Source organism: Chiloscyllium plagiosum, chromosome 11 (genome assembly GCF_004010195.1).
Source record: "Chiloscyllium plagiosum isolate BGI_BamShark_2017 chromosome 11, ASM401019v2, whole genome shotgun sequence".
Taxonomy (NCBI): Eukaryota; Metazoa; Chordata; class Chondrichthyes; order Orectolobiformes; family Hemiscylliidae; genus Chiloscyllium; species Chiloscyllium plagiosum.
Window position 1 is genome coordinate 5,454,382 of NC_057720.1, and position 19,272 is coordinate 5,473,653.

At 43.3% G+C, this 19,272-nt stretch overlaps 1 protein-coding gene across 7 annotated transcripts in view; it reads left to right on the top strand.

Moving 5' to 3' along the window:
- Nucleotides 1-2,924: 2,924 nt before the first annotated feature.
- The window catches only part of ttll7 (tubulin tyrosine ligase-like family, member 7), a 307,243-nt gene continuing 290,895 nt past the window's right edge, over nucleotides 2,925-19,272 (top strand). For 2 of the 7 annotated variants that reach the window (XM_043698627.1, XM_043698635.1), the window contains exons 1-3: nucleotides 2,934-2,968; nucleotides 3,140-3,293; nucleotides 3,392-3,587. The gene's annotated coding sequence lies outside the window, so the exon portion shown is untranslated. Of the gene's footprint in view, nucleotides 2,969-3,137; nucleotides 3,294-3,391; nucleotides 3,588-19,272 lie in introns of those variants that run through there. The other 5 variants (XM_043698629.1, XM_043698630.1, XM_043698628.1 and 2 more) reach the window with 5 other exon arrangements.

Consider the following 19,272-nt stretch of genomic DNA (forward strand, 5'->3'; position numbering starts at 1 on the left):
CATCAAAGCTCGACTTGCTCCTGTTAATTTCTTTACCTACTCCTCCTGTTACAAACAAGTGAACCACACAGGTAAATTCTTTAAGCAATCTGGTATTTTCTTACGAACCAACCCCTAACCAGGCTGTGCATTCTTTTGCAGCTCTTTAGCTTCCAATACGATTGCATTTATGAATTCAATAAACGCTACTGGCTTATCCTGTTTTACCATATCCGTAATCACAGTGATTTTCTTAAACCAACACTGCGACTGTATGTGTCCTTCTTTATTACAGTGAAAACACCTGAGCTTTTTAACTTCTCTTCCCAGTCATGGTTTTATTAAACCTGTGGTAAACCATCTTTACTATCTTCAATGAGATCTTCTCTTCTTTTACTACCTGAGGATTTCTCTTTTCCTCAAATTTCTATTCCCCACTCATTAAAATTGATATTGGAAGCCAAACTTTGGTTTATGAATGACTTGGAGGCGCCGGTGTTGGACTAGAGTGTACAAAGTTTAAAAAAAAGCCAGGTTATAGCCCAACAGGTTTATTTGGAAGAGTGGAGAAAGTGAGGACCGCAGATGCTGGAGATCAGAGTCGAGAGTGTGGTGCTGGAAAAACACAGCATGTCAGGCACCATCCGAGGAGCAGGACAATCGATGTTTCAGGCATAAGCCCTTCATCAGGAAAGATGAAGGAGCAGCGATCTGAAGGCTAGTGCTTCCAAATAAACCTTTGGGCTATAACCTGGCATTGTGTGATTTTTAGCTTTGATTTATGAACTAACTCATAATCATTGGCCATTTCAGCTGCTCATTTTGCAGTTTTAACACTCTCTGCTCTTTCACACGTGTTCTCACTACTTCAGGAAATGAAATTTTGAACTCCTCCAAAGTAAAAGTTTCTCTAAGAACAGACTACGTCTGATCTATTTTCAATGCCCTTATCCACCTATCAAAATTACTTTGTTTTATCCTTTCAAACTCTATGTACATTTGACCAGGTACCCTCCTTAGATCCCTAAAATGTTAGCAATTTCCAATGATTCTGAATGTATTCCTGGCAATTGTAAATGTAGAGCTATTATTGCAATTCTGTCCCCTTTCCTCACAGACACAGGTAACTGCAACTTCAACTGGCTGCCCATTCCAAAGGTTTTGCCTTGCTCACTTGTTGCAAAAATGTCCAAAGTGACTACTTCCACCACAGTTAGAGACAAAAGAACTGCAGATACTGGAATGCAGAGTAGACAAACAGGAGGCTGGAAGAATTACAGCAAACCAGGCAGCATCAAGAGGTGGAGAAGTCAATGTTTCGAGTCGAGGTTCTTCATCAGGACTGGGGCCTGAAACATCGACTTCTCCACCTCTTAATGCTGCCTGGCTTGCTGTACTTCTTCCAGCCTCCTGTTTGTCTACTTCCACCTTAGCAACAGAAAAAGCCATTGTTGTACAAGGTACACTCTGTTTAAACCAACTGAATGCAACGCCCGAAACAATATAAAACCAAGACTCACCACTTGCTGCCTTTGAGTCCAATAATCCGAAATGCACCATGGAATTAAATATTTCAATCCTGACAAGAGCCCCTCATTTGTTATGGAACAAACCAAACCCCTTTAAAATGTATCAGAAAGGTAGGCTGGACTGTAACTCTTATCTTATTTACAGATAAGTGTAAGGTGCTGTGCTCCAGATGTAATTCGATTGGTTACAGTACACGGCTTTAAGCAAAACACACTTGATTCTTTCTCTACAGTTAAAATATAATCAAAAGAAAAAAGAATTGGTATAACCTTAAGTCTATTGGAAAGTTTAACAGAATACTAGATTATTTAGCTACTAAACTAAACTAGTCCGACCTGCTTGCATTTTCGCCCATATCCTGACAAACATTCCCTGTTCATGTACTTATCCAAATGTCTTTTAAATGTTCCAACTTCTAAAATAAACCTGAGGCTTCACAAGTTTACTTTATTGGCTTGGAGCAGTCTGCTCCGCACCTCTGTCTCAACCTCTCTTCAAAAAATAAATCAGGACAAAATACACCTCTTAAAGCCATAGTGTTGTCATGGTTTTCATTGCTTTCAACAAGTAGGACGGTTGTGTGACATAATGGGTAGTGGCCCTGCTTCTGAACTAGAAACTCTGAGTTTGAGTCCCACCTCAGACCTCGGGACCAAGGAAAGTGTGCTGTTAACACTGCCAAAACAGGTTGAATATTAACCTGAAAATCTTTCACAAAATGGCTGGGTGAGATTCCGAGTCAGCAGTGCACTGACAAGAATGTCCATAGCTGCAGATGGCTACATGCATGCAAAAGGGACACAGTCATAGCAACATGGATTCCCCAAGTAAACCATAACACACCACAGTTGAGCAATGTGAGTACAACAGAAAATACGATGACATTTTGGTAATTTGTCACATAGTTAGTTGGAGAGATTTGGTAAGCATAGAAATATAGAAACATGGAAAATGGGTGCAGGAGTAGGCCATTCAGCCCTTTGAATTTGCACTGCGTTTCAATAAGGGCTAATCCGGATCAATGATGCAGAGCAAAATAGCCAAAAGAACTGGAATGATCTAAATCAAAAACAAAAACAAAAACAGACACTGCTGAAAAAACTCAGCAAGTCTAGCAGCATCTGTGAAGAGCAAACAGAGTTAAGATTTCATGTCCCAGATGCTGCCCTACTTGCTTTGCTTTTACCAGCAATGGGAGTGGATCAATAACCCTGAGCAGAGGCAATAAACCAGTGCGGATCAATAACCCGGAGTGGAGTTAATAACCCGGAGCGGAGTGGGTGCGGATCAATAACCCGGAGCGGAGTGGGTGCGGAGGTGGGATCTGCCTGCAGTCGGGTTTATGCAATTGGTGAAGACGGTGCTGTTTCTGCTGCGCTTTGATTCGGATTGACAGAAACCGAGCAGGAGCAGGAGCAGGAGCAGGAGCAAGAGCAGGAGGAGGTGACTGAGCCCGTGGGTAAGATGCTGGGGGACAGGATCTGGCTTTGGTTATTGTGGTGGTGCCGGGTTGGGAGTGTTTCTCAATGGTGTTTGTATTGGATCAGAACCTGATAATGTACCCGCCGCTGGGAGAGATAATACCACTGACATGTGTGTGTCTGTGTCTGTGTGTGTGTGTGTGTGTTAGCGCTGCCCGCTGTATCACAGGACACTAACTGATCCGAGACACCAGCATCATCTTCAACATGATCGACATAAACGTTAAAATATCAAAGGAGCTTGTTCATGTCGCGGTTATTTAAAAAAACAGTAGAATTTTCTGAGTGAAATCCTGAAACAAGGTGAGTGTAACCTTGTCTTGAAGATTTGTTGTAATATTATAGCAGGGATGGTAGACGGGGGATAAATAATATTGATTCTGCTTTTTCTGTGATTGTAGACTAAATGGTGATTTACAATGAGGATTCTCTCCAGGGGCAATTTCCCCACTCCCTCCTTTTGTGTTCTTTGAAGCGGCCCCCTTTTGTTGCCCACAGTTGTCGGTCTCCTGGTAACCAACAGTGAAATCGTGAAACACAATGAAGGGCGGATTGACACTTCCGGGGTGAATGAGGATAATACCTTGTGTTTCTTCGGTGCGTACACTTTTTATCCGTGAAGTGAATAAACCCTCATTATTCCTTTTTGTCCCCCGACTCTAGTTTTTGTCCACAGGCATTTTCTTTCCGCCGGTGAATTGAACAGCCAGATAGCAGCGCTATGGGGTGTTCAGTGTCAGATTGCAGCGAGTGGTACAACGCTTTTGAATGCACTGCCTTGCATCTCTGTTGCAGCTGCGCAGGTTATCAGAGATTACAAGGCCTGCAGTCGAGCAGAGACATACTTTTTGTAAACGTGTCAGTGCAATCGAGGTTAGGATAAAGCAATACTATGGATGCTCACACATTCTGAAATAAAAATGCTGTAAGTTCTCCTCAAGTTTATACCAGAGAGGTAGTTAATAATGCTTCATTCCCATCAGAACTGGGAATAGTTTGTGATGGCATAGAGTTTTGAGTCAAGCAGCATTTTCTGTTTCTATATTTTGTGGTTTTTGATAACAAGCTTTATTTTCAAGTAGGTTTAAGTAGGAGAGACTAGGACCTGAGGGCACAGCCTCAGAGTAAAAGGACAATCCTTTAGAACTGAGATGAGGAGGAATTTCTTCAGGGTGTTCGATCTGTAGAAGTAATTTCTGCATAAGACTGTGGAGACCAAGTCATTGAGTGCATTTGAGACCGAGGTAGACAGATTCTTGATTAGTGAAGTGATCAAACGTTACCAGGAGAAGACAGGAGAGTGGAGTTGAGAAACGAATCAGCCATGACCAAATGGCAGAGCAGACTCAAAGGGCCGAAGGGCCGAATGGCCTCATTCTGCTCCGATAACCAGTGGCCCTACATGGCTTATCAAGCTTGCACTGGCTTTGCGTACGAGATAGAACCAGAAGTAGGCCATTGAGTCTGCTCTGCCATTCGATGAGTTCATGGCTGATCTGATAATCCTCAACTCCACCTTCCTGCCTTTTCCCCATAAGCCCCAATTCCCTTACAGTTTGAAGATCTGTCTCAGCCTTGAATATATTTATGACAGAAAACTAGTACACTTATACATCAGGTAATAAGGAAGGCAAATAAGGAATTTTGGTATTTATTGTTAAAAGAATAGTTTTAAAAAGTAGGGAAGTGTTGCTGCAAATATACGTTGCATCAATGAGAGTGGACCTGGACTACTGCATGCAATTTTGATCTCCTGACTTGAAGAGGGATGTATTTATATTGGAGGCAGTTCATTTGACTGACTCCAGAGATGAGGGGTTTGTCTTATTGAGCAGTTTAAATCTATACTCTCTGGAGTTCAAAAGAGTAAAGAGGAGATTTAATTGAGGCCTGCAAGATAGTAAAGGAGATTTACAAAGTAGGTGCAGAAAGAATGTTTCTCTTTGTGGGGCAATGTAGAGAGTCATAGTTTTAGGAGAAGGGGTAGCAGATTTAAAACAGAGTTAAGGAGGAATTACTTCTCTCAAAGGGTCAGGGATCTGTGGAATTCACTCCTCCAGAGCGCGATGGATGTCAGGACATTGAGTAAGCTTAAGAATGAGATCGATAGATTTTTAATGAGTAATGGGTTGAATGGTTATGGCGAGTGGACAGGAATGTAGAGTTGAGGCCGAGATGAGATCATCCACAATCGAATTAAATGGTGGAGCAGGCTCGGGGGGCTGAATGGCCTGCTCCTTGTTCTTATATCCTTAATGACCCAGCCTTAACAGCTCTCTGTGGTAAAGAATTGTATAGATTCACAGTCCTCTGAGGGAAGAAATTTCAACTCATCTCTGAGCTAACTGAGATGTTGTCCTCTGGTCCTAGACTTTTTCCCAAGAGGAAACAAACTCCGTTCATCTACCCTGTCAAATTCCCTAAGTATCTTAAAACAAAGAACTGCAGGTGCTGGAGATCTGAAATAAAAGACAGAAATTGCTAGCAGTCACTGGACTCCAAATGTGAATCTGCTCTCTCTCAATATATTCTGCCAAACCTGCTGACTTTCTCCAGCAATTTCTGTTTTTGAGCGTTTCAATAACATAGCCTCGCATTGTTTTATATTCCAGTGAGTACAGGCCCAACTTACTCACCCTCTCCTCATAAGACAGTCCTTCCATTCCTGTGATCAGCCAAGTGAACCATCCCTGGACTGCCACCATTGCCAGGGTACTTTTCCTTAGATATGGGGCCTAAATCTGATCACAGTACTCCAGCTGGGGTCTGACAAATGCTCGTGCCTCATGTAGTTTTAGTAAGATTCCCCCTTTATTATTACATCCCCTTTGAAATAAAGGCCCGAAACACTGACTTTGCTTTCTCTCCATCGTTGCTGACAGACCTGCTCTGTGTCTCCAGGAATCTGTGTTTTTGTTTCAGATTTCCAGCATCCACTGTCCTTTGTTTTATTCTGTTTGCCTTCTTTATGACCGGCTGAATTTGGAGTGTATGAGCCACCTGATACCTCTGACCATTCGCACCCCAAAAATGGGGGGGGGGGGTCACAATCTGAGCCTCTGACCCTTCCCACCTCAAATATTGGGGGGGGGGGCACCGCCCACCATTTCAGCAACTGATGGTTGATTTTCTGTCCAATGGATCGACTTATTTAAGTTAAGGGTCAAGTCACATATATTGCCACAGAGCATTATATAAAGTGGTAGTGTGATTCTGCCAGTGCAGATTTTATATATATAATATATATATATATGCACTGCTTTCTCTCCACTTATGCTGCCAGACCTGCTGAGTTTCTCCAACAGTTTCTGCTTTTGTTTCAGATTTCCACCATCTGCAGTTCTTTGGTTTTTTTATTGAGATATATCCGTATTTTGTTTGGCAGCATCTGTGGAGAGACAGGCAGAGTGAACGTTTCGAAACTGTCAAAATCCCCAGAGGCTGATAGACCTGCTGAGTTCCTCCAGCAACTTTCTGTTTCAGGTCTCCGCGGTATTTTGCTGTCCTCTGCGTGATGTTTCTCAGTTCTACTTTGGTGTGGTTGGAAGATGAGAGCAGGGCTATGTAAACATTCTGAGGTGACAGTGTCCTGATAACAATCAACACTGGGGTCTTAAAGCTTTGGATGGGGCCCGCTGGGCCTGAGCTCATTTTGTTAATAATACGGATGATGTCATAAAATACTGTTGATAAGGAAACGACCCTTGCTTTGAGGGGTGGGGCATGTTGTCAGCTGTCAGTGTCCGTAAAGTATGCCTTTGCTTCGACCTATTTGGTTAAGTGGCCAGTTCTGAAGCCAGATTCCAGCACGCCATCCTGCCAAGCACTGGAAGGGTTACTGTAGCACCGTCTGGTGTGTTGTAAGTTGTCTCTTCTCTTTGCCGTCCGCGTAACTGTGATATTTATATATTTTCTCGAGAGGCTGATCATAGCCAGTAAAATACCAGTTAAACCTCTTGGTTGGATTGAGATTGTGAGAGTGATAGGGCCCTGAGCTGTGAGAATGGATCTGAAAATTTGCACCTACTCTGGTGGCTTGGAGTGATGACTCCTGGGGAGGTTCCCAATTCCAGTTGGAGTTCCCATCATTCTCAGGGAATGTGAATCCACATTAGGAAGGTCTCAGTGAGACTGCGTAAGGAGTACAGTTTTGATGTCCTTCCTGAAGCATTACAGAGAATGTGTGCTTGGCTAATTCGTGGAGTGACGGGGGTGTCTTATGAAGAAAGGGGATAGATGATAAATTCTGGACCTAGCCCAAACTTGTGAAGGATTCACAAAGAGCACAGCTGTATGTGCTGAGCCCACAATGGAGCTTAATAGAAGGAGAGCTGCCAGAGGAAGTGGTGAAAACAGGGTAAAAAACAATGACTGCAGATGCTGGAAACCAGATTCTGGATTAGTGGTGCTGGAAAAGCACAGCAGATCAGGCAGTATCTGAGGAGTAGGAAAATCGACATTTCGGGCAAAAGCCCTTCATCAGTAATACAGGCAGAATGCCTGAAGGGTGGAAAGATAAATGAGAGGAGGGTGGAGGTGGGGAGAAAGTAGCATAGAGTACAATAAATGATTGGGGGTGGGGATGAAAGTGATAAGTCAGGGAGGAGGGTGGGGGAAGGTAGCAAAGAGTACAGTGGGTGGATGGGGGTGGGATGAAGGTGATAGGTCAGAGAGGAGGTGGAGTGGATAGGTGGAAAGTGCATGTCCTTGGCAGAGTGGGAGGGGGAGTTGAAATGTTGGGCCACAAGACGGTGTGGTTGATTGGTGCAGGTGTCCCGGAGATGTTCCCTAAAACACTCTGCTAGGATGCGTCCAGTCTACAACGTTTAAAAGACATTTGGATAAGTTCTTGAATAGGACAGGTTTGGAGGGATATGGGCCACACACAGGCAGGTAGGACTAGTTTAGTTTGGTAACATGAAGGGTGTGGACTTGTTGGACCAAAGGGTCTGTTTCTATGCTGTACAACTCTGAGTCTACGAGGGGTAATCTTATCGAGAGAGATAAGATCCTGAGGGTTGTGGATAGGGTGGATGCTGTTATGTCTCATGGGGGAATTCTAGATCAAAGGGGACAAAGTTTGAACATATGGGAATGAAGAGAAATCTATTCTCTCAGAGAGTGGTTAGTCTGTGGAACTCTCTCCAACATGGAGGCTGGGTCATTGAACTTAGCCTACATTGAGTTACGCAGAGTTTTGATCTATGTCAGTGTCCAGACTTTGAGGGGGGCGGGGGGGGGAGGAAGTGGGAGGAAGTGGGAGACAGAATAATGAAGTTGAGACCCCAACCAGGTTAGTAACGGTCATATTGAATGGCAACAGTTTTGAAGGGCTGAATGGCCTGTTCTTATGAATCACTTCATGACCCACCATCACTCTCCAAGAGATTGTCCCTTTGAAACACAAGATCAGAACCTCTCCAGGATATTTTCTTCACCGTTAAACTCTGTGCGCAGTGTGTAAGTATTTGCACATTTGATTGATGCCATTAGAGAAGTATAGTTTGACATTGCTATCTCTGCTTTTCTTGCACTGTGCTTTTAATTAGGATAAGGAGGTTAAGGATATTTTCTCAATGTAATTGTACATCTCTCCAGCAAAGCTCCAGGTTGCTTGACATTGTTTCAGTTCTCGTTCTAGTATGACTGGGGGTCTCTTGGGGAGGAATAATGATCTGAACTGTCCTCTGTTCCTCACACTGAAATAATACTGAGAATCATAGATTGTTACATCATAGAAGGAGGCCTTTGGTCCATTGTGTTTGTGCTGTCTCTTTCAAAGGAGGCTGTGTTTGTGGCCAGCTGTTACTTCTTGCACCCATTCCCCTGCCCCCAAACCTCACCATGGACAAAGTGAGATGCCGGACATACAGAAAAGAGTTACGGACATTTGACAGTTTGAGGTGACCAAGTAGATTGTCTCAAAATATTTGCTATGCTCCAGCTGTAATAACTCTCAAAAATGACTTAGAATTGTGTGTGTGCGTGTGTGTGGACTGGGAGGGTGAGTGAGCAGGAGGGAAGGGGAGAAAAATTCCTTCATTTAGCTTCACATTAGAAACTTTAAACTTCCTGTGGTCTTGGGGACCATCACACTCTAAACCCACATTGTACAGCAGAACCAACATTGTTTCAGAACAATGGGGACGGCACGGTAGCTCAGTGGTTAGCATTGCTGCCTTACAACACCAGGTTCGATTCCAGCCTCGGGCAACTGTCTGTGTGGAGTTTGCACAATCTCTCTTTGTCTGTGGGGTTTCCTCTGGGTGCTTTGGTTTCCTCCCACAATCCAAAGTTAAGTGGATTGGTCATGATAAATTGCCCTTGGTGTCTAGGGTTGTGCAGGCAAGATGATTGGCCATGAGGAACGCAGGGTTACAGGGATGGTGGTGGGACAGGGTGGGATGCTGTTTAAAGTGTAGGTGTGGACTTGATGGACCAAATGGCCTGCTTCCACACTGTCAGGATTCTATAAAATTTCTATGAATCAATGTGAGACATGCAACAGAATTACCCATAAACCTGCCACCAGAGACTCAGAAATGTCACCCTGTCAACGATTGAAGTGAAATTGAAAACATTTCGCCTGTGTTACGATCATTAAGTCATGAGTGCCTTTTCTCAAAGAGAGAGATGAGATCCCTGTCTTTGATCTTCACTGCTTGAAAAACAGTGTTTCTATTCTGCAGGAGGTCACATTGGACTGGGGTGGACAAAATCAGAAGTCACACAGCACCAGGTTAAAGTCCAACCGGTTTATTTGAAATCACAAGTTTTCGGAGCAGTGCCCCTCCATCAGGTGAAGTGGAAGGAGACACAGAGACACAGAATATATAGGCAGAGAGATAATGGCAAGATAATTTAAGGTAAACAAAAGTGTCAACGATATTACGAACAGTGTGAGTAGACTGTTGACAGGCTGAAAAACAAGTCTTTGCAGGTGATCAAAAGTAAAAAGGGAAAAACAATGACTGCAGATGCTGGAAACCAGAGTTTAGATTAGAGTGGTGCTGGAAAAGCACAGCAGTTCCGGCAGCATCCGAGGAGCAGTAAAATCCCTTATGAAGGGCTTTTGCCCGAAACGTCGATTTTACTGCTCCTCAGATGCTGCCTGAACTGCTGTGCTAATCTAAACACAGGTGACCAAAAGTGTCAAACAGTGTAAGGTGTCAATAGCTGAATAAGAATTGAGGGAGTGACCTGTGAACCTATTAATTAAAGCAGAGAAATAAATGCAAATTATCAAAAGTAATGTGGTGCTAGAGAGAAACCAATTGGTTGTAATGACGTGAGTAGATATCAGAATCAACACAGACTTCTGTGTCTTATGATTCTGCTCCTAACCACCTGATGAAGGAGCAGCGCTCCGAAAGTTAGTGCTTCCAAATAAACCTGTTGGACTATAACCTGGTGTTGTGTGATTTCAAAATGACTTTTGTTAGACTCTCGTCATGTGACTCTGATACCTACTCATGAGGTTCCAGAAAGTTTTTTTTTGTCTTGCACCATCTTACTTTTGATTATTTGTAAATATCTCTCTGCTTTAATTAATCAGTTGACAGGTCATCTCTTTACTTGTTATTCAGTTGTTGACACTTTACTCACACCGTTTGCATTAATCTGTTAACCCTGCGAAGACTTGTTATTCAGTCTGCATACAGACTCACACTGTTTGTACTATCTTTTGACACTCTTAATTACCTGGAATTATCTTGCCATTATCTCTCCGCCTATATTTTCTGTGCCTGTGTGTCTCTCTTCACTTTACCTGACAAAGGAGCTGTGCTTTAGCCTGGTGTCAGGTAACTTCTGACTTTGTCCATGTTCCAAGGAAGACAGTCCCAGTTTCTCCAGGGTCTCCACATAACTTGCAAGCATTTTCATTGAAACTGCAAAATTTGCAATGTCATAATAAGATAACTGAAGGTTTGGAGATCAGAGATATTTTGGAGTGTGAATCAGAGTTGATAGGCAATTAAATCAAGTTCTTTGTCTCAAATGTTGATCACATTTTGTGTGGTTCGGTGTGGGTTGGAGGCATTTACTGTTTTTCTTCTGCTTTGGTTGTATCAGCCTCACAGGCAACATCTATCACCAAGTTCAAAAATGCAAACACTCACTGACCCTGTCATAACCTACTGTTGTGGTAGTTATCGTAATAGTGAGAATAAAAATCTGTTAATTGTAAGGACTGTATATCTCTCATTTTAAATATAAATTGTAAAAAGGAAGTTTGGTGTGCTGGGGGAAGGACAACTTATTTTTATCACTCACAGCAAAAGTGGAATTGTGTAATGTTCATTCATCATATAGACAAGAGCAGGCAATGTTTGGATTTGATAATTCTGTGAGACTATCTGGCACCAGATGGCTTTTCATTGAAAAAAACGAAGAAAATGCCCAGCACCAGCTCTTGGGTTGGTTTTGTTGTCACTGAACAGAGAGAAGAGAAAACAGCTGGGCTTTTAGACTTCAAGGAAGTTACAGATAACAGGTAACGTGCATTCCCTCGATCTCGATCTCTCTCTCTCCCTCTTCCTTTGTGAGTGAAGAAGCAATAAATCCTGTGGAGTTCCCATCAGAAGAATGTGATTATACTAGAGAGGGTGCAGGATGGATTCACCAGGATGTTGTCTGGGTTGGAGCAATTCAGCAATGAAGAACATAGAACTTAAGAACTAGGAGCAGGAGTAGGCCATCTGACCCTTTGAGCCTGCTCTGCCATTCAGTAAGATCGTGACTGATATCTCTTCATGGCCTCAGCTCCACTTACCCGGCCTCTCACCATAACCCTTAATTTCTTTACTGTTCAAAAATCTATCTTTGCCTTAAAAATATTCACTGAAGTAGCATCAAAAACTTCACTGGCAGAGAATTCCACAGGTTCACAACCCTCTGGGTGAAGAAGTTCCTTCTCAATTCACTCCTAAATCTGCTCCCCCTAATTTTGTGGCTACGCCCTCTTGTCCTAGTTTTACTGCTAGAGGAAGCATCTTCTCTACTTCTATCTTATTTATTCCCTTTATAATTTTATATGTTTCTATATGATCACCTCCATTCTTCTAAATTCCAGTGAATATAATCCCAGTCTACTCAGTCTTTCCTCATAAGCCAATCCCCACAACTCTGGAATCAACCCAGTGACCCTCCTCTGCACCCCCTCCAGTGCCAGTACATCCTTCCTCAAGTAAGGAGACCAAAACTGCACTCAGTACCCCAGGTGTGGCCTCATCAGCACCTTGTACAGCTGCAACATAATCTCTCTGCTTTTAAACTCAATCCCTTCAGCAATGAAGGACAAAATTCTATTGACCTTCCTAATGACCTGTTGTACCTGCAGACCAACCTTCTGTGATTCATGCACAAGGACACCCAGGTCCCTCTGCACAGCAGCATGCTGCAACTTTTTATCATTCAAGTAATAGTTCTTTTTACTGTTACTCCTACCAAAATAGATGACTTCACATTTATTAACATTGTACTCCATCTGCCAGATCTTTGCCCACTCACTTAAAGTAACTAAGGGGATTCATGAGGGCAGAACGAAAGACATGATCCATATGGACTTCAGTCAGGCATTTGATAAGGTTCCTCATGGGAGACTGGTTAGCAAGGTTAGTTCTCATGGAATACAGGGAGAACGAGCCATTTGGTTACAGACTTGGCTCAAAGGTAGAAGACAGAGAGTGGAGACTGGAGGCTTGTGACCAGTGGAGTGTCACTAGGATCAGTGCTCGGTCCACTACTTTTCATCATTTATATAAATGGTTTGAATGTGAGCATAGGAGATATAGTTAGTAGGTTTGCAGATGACACCAAAGTTGGAGGTACAGTGGACAGTGAAGAAGGTTACCTCAGATTACAATGGGATTTTGATCAGATGGGTCAATGGACTGAGGAGTGGCAGGTGGAGTTGAATTTAGGTAAATGCAAGGTGCTGCAAAGCAAGTAAGAGCGTAACTTATACTCTTAATGGTAAGGTCCTGGAGAGTGTTGCTGAACAAAGAGACCTTGGAGTGCAGGTTCGTAGTTCCTTGAAAATAGAGTCGCAAGTAGATAGGATAGTGAAGAAGCCATTTGGTATGTTTTCCTTTATTGGTCAGAGTATTGAGTACAGGAGTTGGGAGGGTCATGTTGCGGCTGTACAGGACATTGGTTAGGCTACTTTTGGAATATTGCGTGCAATTTTGGTCTCCTTCCTATCGGAAAGATGTTGTGAAACTTGGAAGGGTTCAGAAAAGATTTACAAGAATGTTGCCAGGGTTGGAGGATTTGAGCTTTAGGGAGAGGCTGAACAGGCTGGGGCTGTTTTCCTTGGAGCGTCGGAGGCTGAGGGCTGACTTCATAGAGGCTTACAAAAAACATGAGGGGCATGGATAGGATAAATAGACAAGATATTTTCCCTGTAGTGGGACAGTGAGACAGAGAGGGCATAGGGTGAGAGGGGTAAGATATAAAAGGGACCTAAGGGGCAACGTTCTTACACAGGTACTGGTGTATATGTGGAATGAGCTGCCAGAGGAAGTGGTGGAGGTTGGTACAATTACAGCATTTAAAAGGCATCTGGATGGGTTTATGAATAGGAAGGGTTTAGAGGGATATGGGCCAAATGCTGTCAAATGGGATTCGATTAGGTTAGAATATCTGGGCGGCATGGACAAGTTGGACCGAAGGGTCTGTTTCGGTGCTGTACATCTCTAACACTCAATGACTCTATGTTCCTCTGCAAAGTTTCACAGTTCTCTGCACACTTTGCTCTGCCACTCATCTTAGTGTCATCTGCAAACTTTGGCATAGTACATGAGACCCCCAATTCCAATTCAGTTATATAAATTGTGAATAATTGTGGTCCCAACACTAATTCCTGAGGCATACCACTAGTTACTGATTGCCAACCAGAATAGCACTCATTTATTCCCATTGTTTGCTTCCTGTTAGTCAACCAATCATCTCTCCATGCTAATACTTTACCCATAATGCCATGCATCTTTATCGAATGCAGCAGCCTCTTGTGCAGTACCTTGCTGAATGCCTTTGGAAACCTAGGTACACCACACCTACTGGGTCCCCATTTTCCACCCATTGTGCTCGTAATGTCTTCATTGAATTCCAAAGGATTATTTAAGCATAACCTGCCCTTTATGAACCCATGCTGCATCTGCCCAACAGGACAATTTCTATCAAGATGCCTTGCTATTTTTTTCCTTGATAATAGACTCAAGCATACAGAAGTTAAGCTAACCGGTCTATAATTTCCCATCTTTTGTCTAATGCCCTTTTAAACACTGGTATTATGTTTACTGTATTCTAATCTGCTGGAACTGCCCCAGAGTTCAGTGAATTTTAGAAAATTACCGCAAGTGTACTTGTTATTTCTCCCATCATCTCTTTTAGTACCCTGGGATGCATTCCATCAGGGCCAGGAGACTTGGCTATTCTTAGCTCCAGGACGAGAGACCAGGTAGACTGGGGTTATTTCCCTTAGGGCAGAACATGCTCATTGGGGACCTGATTGAGGACTGAGGAGCAAAGACAGGGTAGATGGGAAGAAACCTTTTCCCTTAGTAGAAGGTTTACTAATCGGAAGATCCAGTTTTAAGTAAGATGTTTAGAGATTTGAGGGAAAACATTTTCACTCAGACACCATTGGAGATGTAGATCTCACTACCTGAATGATTGGTAGAATCAAGAATTATCAAGATATTGAAGAAATATTTAGATGAAACAGTACCACACCAGGGTTACAGGCAAAGTGCTGGAAAATGGAACTAGAGCCGAGCAGGGTAGGGAGGGGTGTAGTTGGTGACCAGCACAGACATAACAGGCTGAGAGACTTTTTCTTTGCTGTAAAATCCCCTCTGACTCTAAGTCTCAAAGGCTCTGTAAAGAGAAATAAAAGGTCTGCAATCTTAAACCAAGACCTAGGTCCAACTGACCAGAGATTAGAAGCTTGTTGAAATCAAAATGAGAAGAGTGTAACTTTGACCAACCCATTTAGTTTGAAGGCAAAACTAAGTCAAACTGTCCCCATGTACTTCCTGCTGAATGTACAGGGTAGAGGTGGAGGGAGAGAGGGGCAGGGGGTGTGTGAAGGCTGCCAGCATTGCTTGGCTATTGCTCTTTTAACAGTATTTAGGTTTTAATGGGATTTATGGTTCGAAGGCATTGTGGACCCCTTTTGTGGTCCAGGCTGGGACAGAATGGCTTGCTTGGCAATTTCAGAGGCCAATTAAGAGTTACCCAAATTGGCTGTGGGTCAGGAGACATGTAATTCAGGTCAGCTGAGGATGGCAGATTTCCTTCACTAAAGGAGATTAATGAACAAGATGGGGTTTTGCAATGATTAGCAATGGTTCTGGAATTCTTGATTCATTTATTCAATGAATTTAAATTCTATATGTCCAGAACTTTAACCTAGGCCTTTTAGGATTACTGGTGCAGTGACATTACCTAGTGTCACTTTTTCCCCTCAAATATGCTCAAAGATTGAGCTTCAACAGCACTCTGGGTTAGATCCATCAGCCTCTGAGTAAATTAAAATGAGATTTCTCTCAGTCCTTACTGCATCCCTGTTATTTTTCCATTGTATCGCTCACACTCAGTGCCATTTAGTGCCCACTTCCAAATCATTGAGAGAGACTGTGAATAGCTGGGGTGATGTCAGAGTGACCCATTTATTCCTGTACTCTCTGTTTTCTCTTTGTTTTCCACAGTCTATACCCTTTGTCCCTCACTCCACCATCTCCCTTACTTATTCTACCCCTCGTTCATTCCACACCTTCTCTCATTCTACCATGTAACCCAATCCATTGCCCCCTCCCTCCACCCTCCTTCACTCTACTCCCTCTCACTCCATCCCCTCTCACTCCATCCCCTCTCACTCCATCCCTCTCTCTCACTCCATCCCCCCCTCTCACTCCATCTCCCTCCTTCACTCTACCCCTCCCCTTCAGTTTTGTGACATTCTGACTGAAGTTCAGTGACCTCCCTCATACCGAGCACTGCCAGCTTGCTGTCACTGTGTTACATGCCCACTCTACACCGTGTCACTGAGTTGCAGAATCAGACCCTATGACTCAGTGAGCACTGGCCAGTCCAAAGTAAAATAATCGGGAGCAATTTAGTGAATTTTCTCCTTTCTCCTTTGTATTTTTATACTCGCTGATCGAGTGTTTGTTTTCATAAATCCTAAGTCGATCTTCCTTGGAACCAAAGGCATTCATTTCTCCAGATATTGTTTGTTTAACTCTCCTCTTCTGGACTGGTTGCTGATTTATAAATGTTCAAATTCACTTGCCCAGCTAGAAGTAAAGTTTGCTGCATTTTTCAAAACATAAGAACCATGGAGGATTTAAGACAAGGACTAATGATCTCCAGTGGGTCCCGTTTACAAATTATGTTAGAGCCATGGGGATGAGGTGGTGACAGAGTGGGAATCCAGAGTCCCAGGCTATTGTCTTTGTTTCTAATTACACCAGAGGAGATAAAAATTCAAATTCAATGAAAATCTGGAATTATAAAAGTTATCCCAGTGGCAGCCATGTAAATATTGTAGTACAATCCCATCTGGTTCACTAATGTGCTTGAGGGAAGGAAATCTGCTGTCCTTATCTGGTATGACCTCCACAGAACTCCATACTCACGGCAATTGGGTTGACTCTTAATTACCCTCTGGGCAATTAAGGATGGGAAATCAATGGTCGGTGATCCTGTGAATGAATTTAAAAAGTGTAACCTCTGCTCAGATGGATCTATAGCTCTGGCAGGGTATCCGATATATATAGCACAGCGATGTTCTCTGTGGTTTGGCCAGGAAACTTTAAGGACCAACGGTAAATGTAGGGGTCTGGGTGGGTTGCGCTTCGGCGGGTCGGTGTGAACTTGTTGGGCCGAAGGGCCTGTTTCCACACTGTAATGTAATCTAATCTAATCTAAAGTGTCTAATCATTCCCAGTGAAAGGATAGACGTGTAAGTTTTCTAAATTCCACAAGTATTTTAAAGAAAGGTGTGCACTGTCAAAACTTTTGGTGCACTTTTTGAGTAATATAAATCAGCCTGGTTTTGCTGTCAGGAAACTGACTGTTTACAGAACATATCCAAGCTATTTTCCGAGGGAAATAGGGTTTGGAGAAGGTACTGAAAGATCCCTGACAATTTTCCGAGTTTGAGGCACGTCACTTACATAGATCCATTGGAAAAGTTGGAGTGAAAGTTGAGGTGAGATTTGATCAAAGTCTGAGCAGCGTAGATTAGGAGAAGCTCTTCCCATTGATGGGCGGAATGGGAGGGCAGAGATTTAAGTTGGTTTTTCTTTCTAAATTTACAGAATGAGAGCGTTGTTGGCCAGGCCAGCATTTATTATCCATCCCTAATAGCCCAAGAGGGCAGTAAGAGTCAATCACATTGCTTTGGGTCTGGAGTCACGTGTAGGCCAGACCAGGTACGTTTGGCAGTTTCCTTTCCCTAAGGGCATTGGCAAACCATCAACAATGGGTTCATAGTCATCATTAGGTCCTTACTTCCAGATTTTATTGGGTTCAAATTACACCATCTGCCATGAGAGGATTTGAACCCAGGTCTCTGGATTGTAGCCTAGCAATAATTCTACTATGCCATTGCCTCCCCTTGGCAAAAGAAGTAATGGGAACATGAGGGGAAATGTTTTCATGCAGCGTATGTTTAAGGTCTGGCGTGTGCTGCCTGAGATTACAGTCGATGCAGGTTTAATCAAGGCTTTCAAGAGAAAATTAGATTATTATGTACAGATGAATAATATGCAGGATTGAAGGCGAGAAGGCAGGAGTGTGGCATTTGATGAATTACTCATTGGGTGAGTCAGTGCTATCATGATGGGCCAAGTGGCCACCTCTTCACTGTAATAATTGGGTGCTGTCCAATTCTGAGCATACAAACAATCTCTGGCATTTTACCCAACCCTGACCTACACTAATACAGATATCAGACATCTGTCTGTTAAAAACAAGAGGTTTTACGTGACATTTGGACAGTTCAAAGCACTTGGCTGTCAATGAAATACTTTTCTTAAAAGTGTAGTCTGACAAAATGACTGGTTGGCCTGTTCTTTTGGTGATGTTGTCTGAGGCACAAAGGCCAGGGTGGGGCCAGGACTAGCTCTCCAGCTCTTCGCTGAAAAATCACCATTTTAACTTTTATATTCTGCCTGAACAGGTCGATGCAGCCCGGTTTAATATCTCTCCTGAAAGACAGCACCTCCAACACAGTAGCACTCCCTCAGTACTTATGCTGGAATGTCAGCTTGCTTTTGCTGAGGAACTTGCCATTTACAGGATATTAAAGGTACTACTGTGCTGCTGCTCTGTTTTCCTGTGCTGGAGTGTACCAGGAGATAATGAGGGTATGGTGAGGGTAAATAGGGGAGTGCATGTTAGTGGGAGGTATAATGAGTGGCTGGCAGGCAGGAAACCATCCTCTGTCTGTGCCCTGCCTTGTGTGAGTTAGAATTGAGAATGTATATGGGCAACTGTTCTGATAACTCCTGCTTGATGCTAATGACCAATGGCCATTGACATTGTTGCTTCAAAGTCGTTTGCCTTCTCCATGGCAGCACCTCTACCAATCAGTGTCCACTTGCCACCCAATCAACACTCTCCACTCAAACAGTATTAATGTTGATTTTCCTCTGACATTGATATTCTTGCAAAGTGTCCTGATGACTGCAAATTTGAATAACTTCAGCAAAATGTGCCTTTTATCAAGTGGTTTGTGTTGGGCTCGTGCCTCAGGGTTCAATGCTGCACATTAGAGAGAAAGCCACCTTTGTGTCTGCTCAAATGGTTTCCTTCCACACTGGCGTCGGACCTGAGTGGATTCTCCATAGACTGTTATTAGCACCCTTGTATGTGACACAGTTCTCTGACAGTATGTTTGTCACTATTTCAGACAATTCCATCCTTTCTTTACAGCCTCTTACACATCGCTGCTGATGACACTGTTGTAAACTGATACATATCACCATTTGATGAGCAAATCCATTCTCATTATCCCACACAAAGCTCCTTCTGATCTGGGTCTCCATTACACCAAGGGCATCCCCACCCCCACCCCTCCTTCGACCAGAGCCCCAGCTATTCCCAGCTCTGCAGCAAAATGGCTGATGCCACAAAATTGCTGAGTCATCAGGGTTTCTCCCTCCAGCAGAGACTCGGTCTCTCCCTTTCTCCCTCACCTCCTCTCTCTTTCGCTCCCCCTCTCCCACCCTGCACCCACCCTTGACTGTCAGTCTCTCTCTTCCTCCTCCCT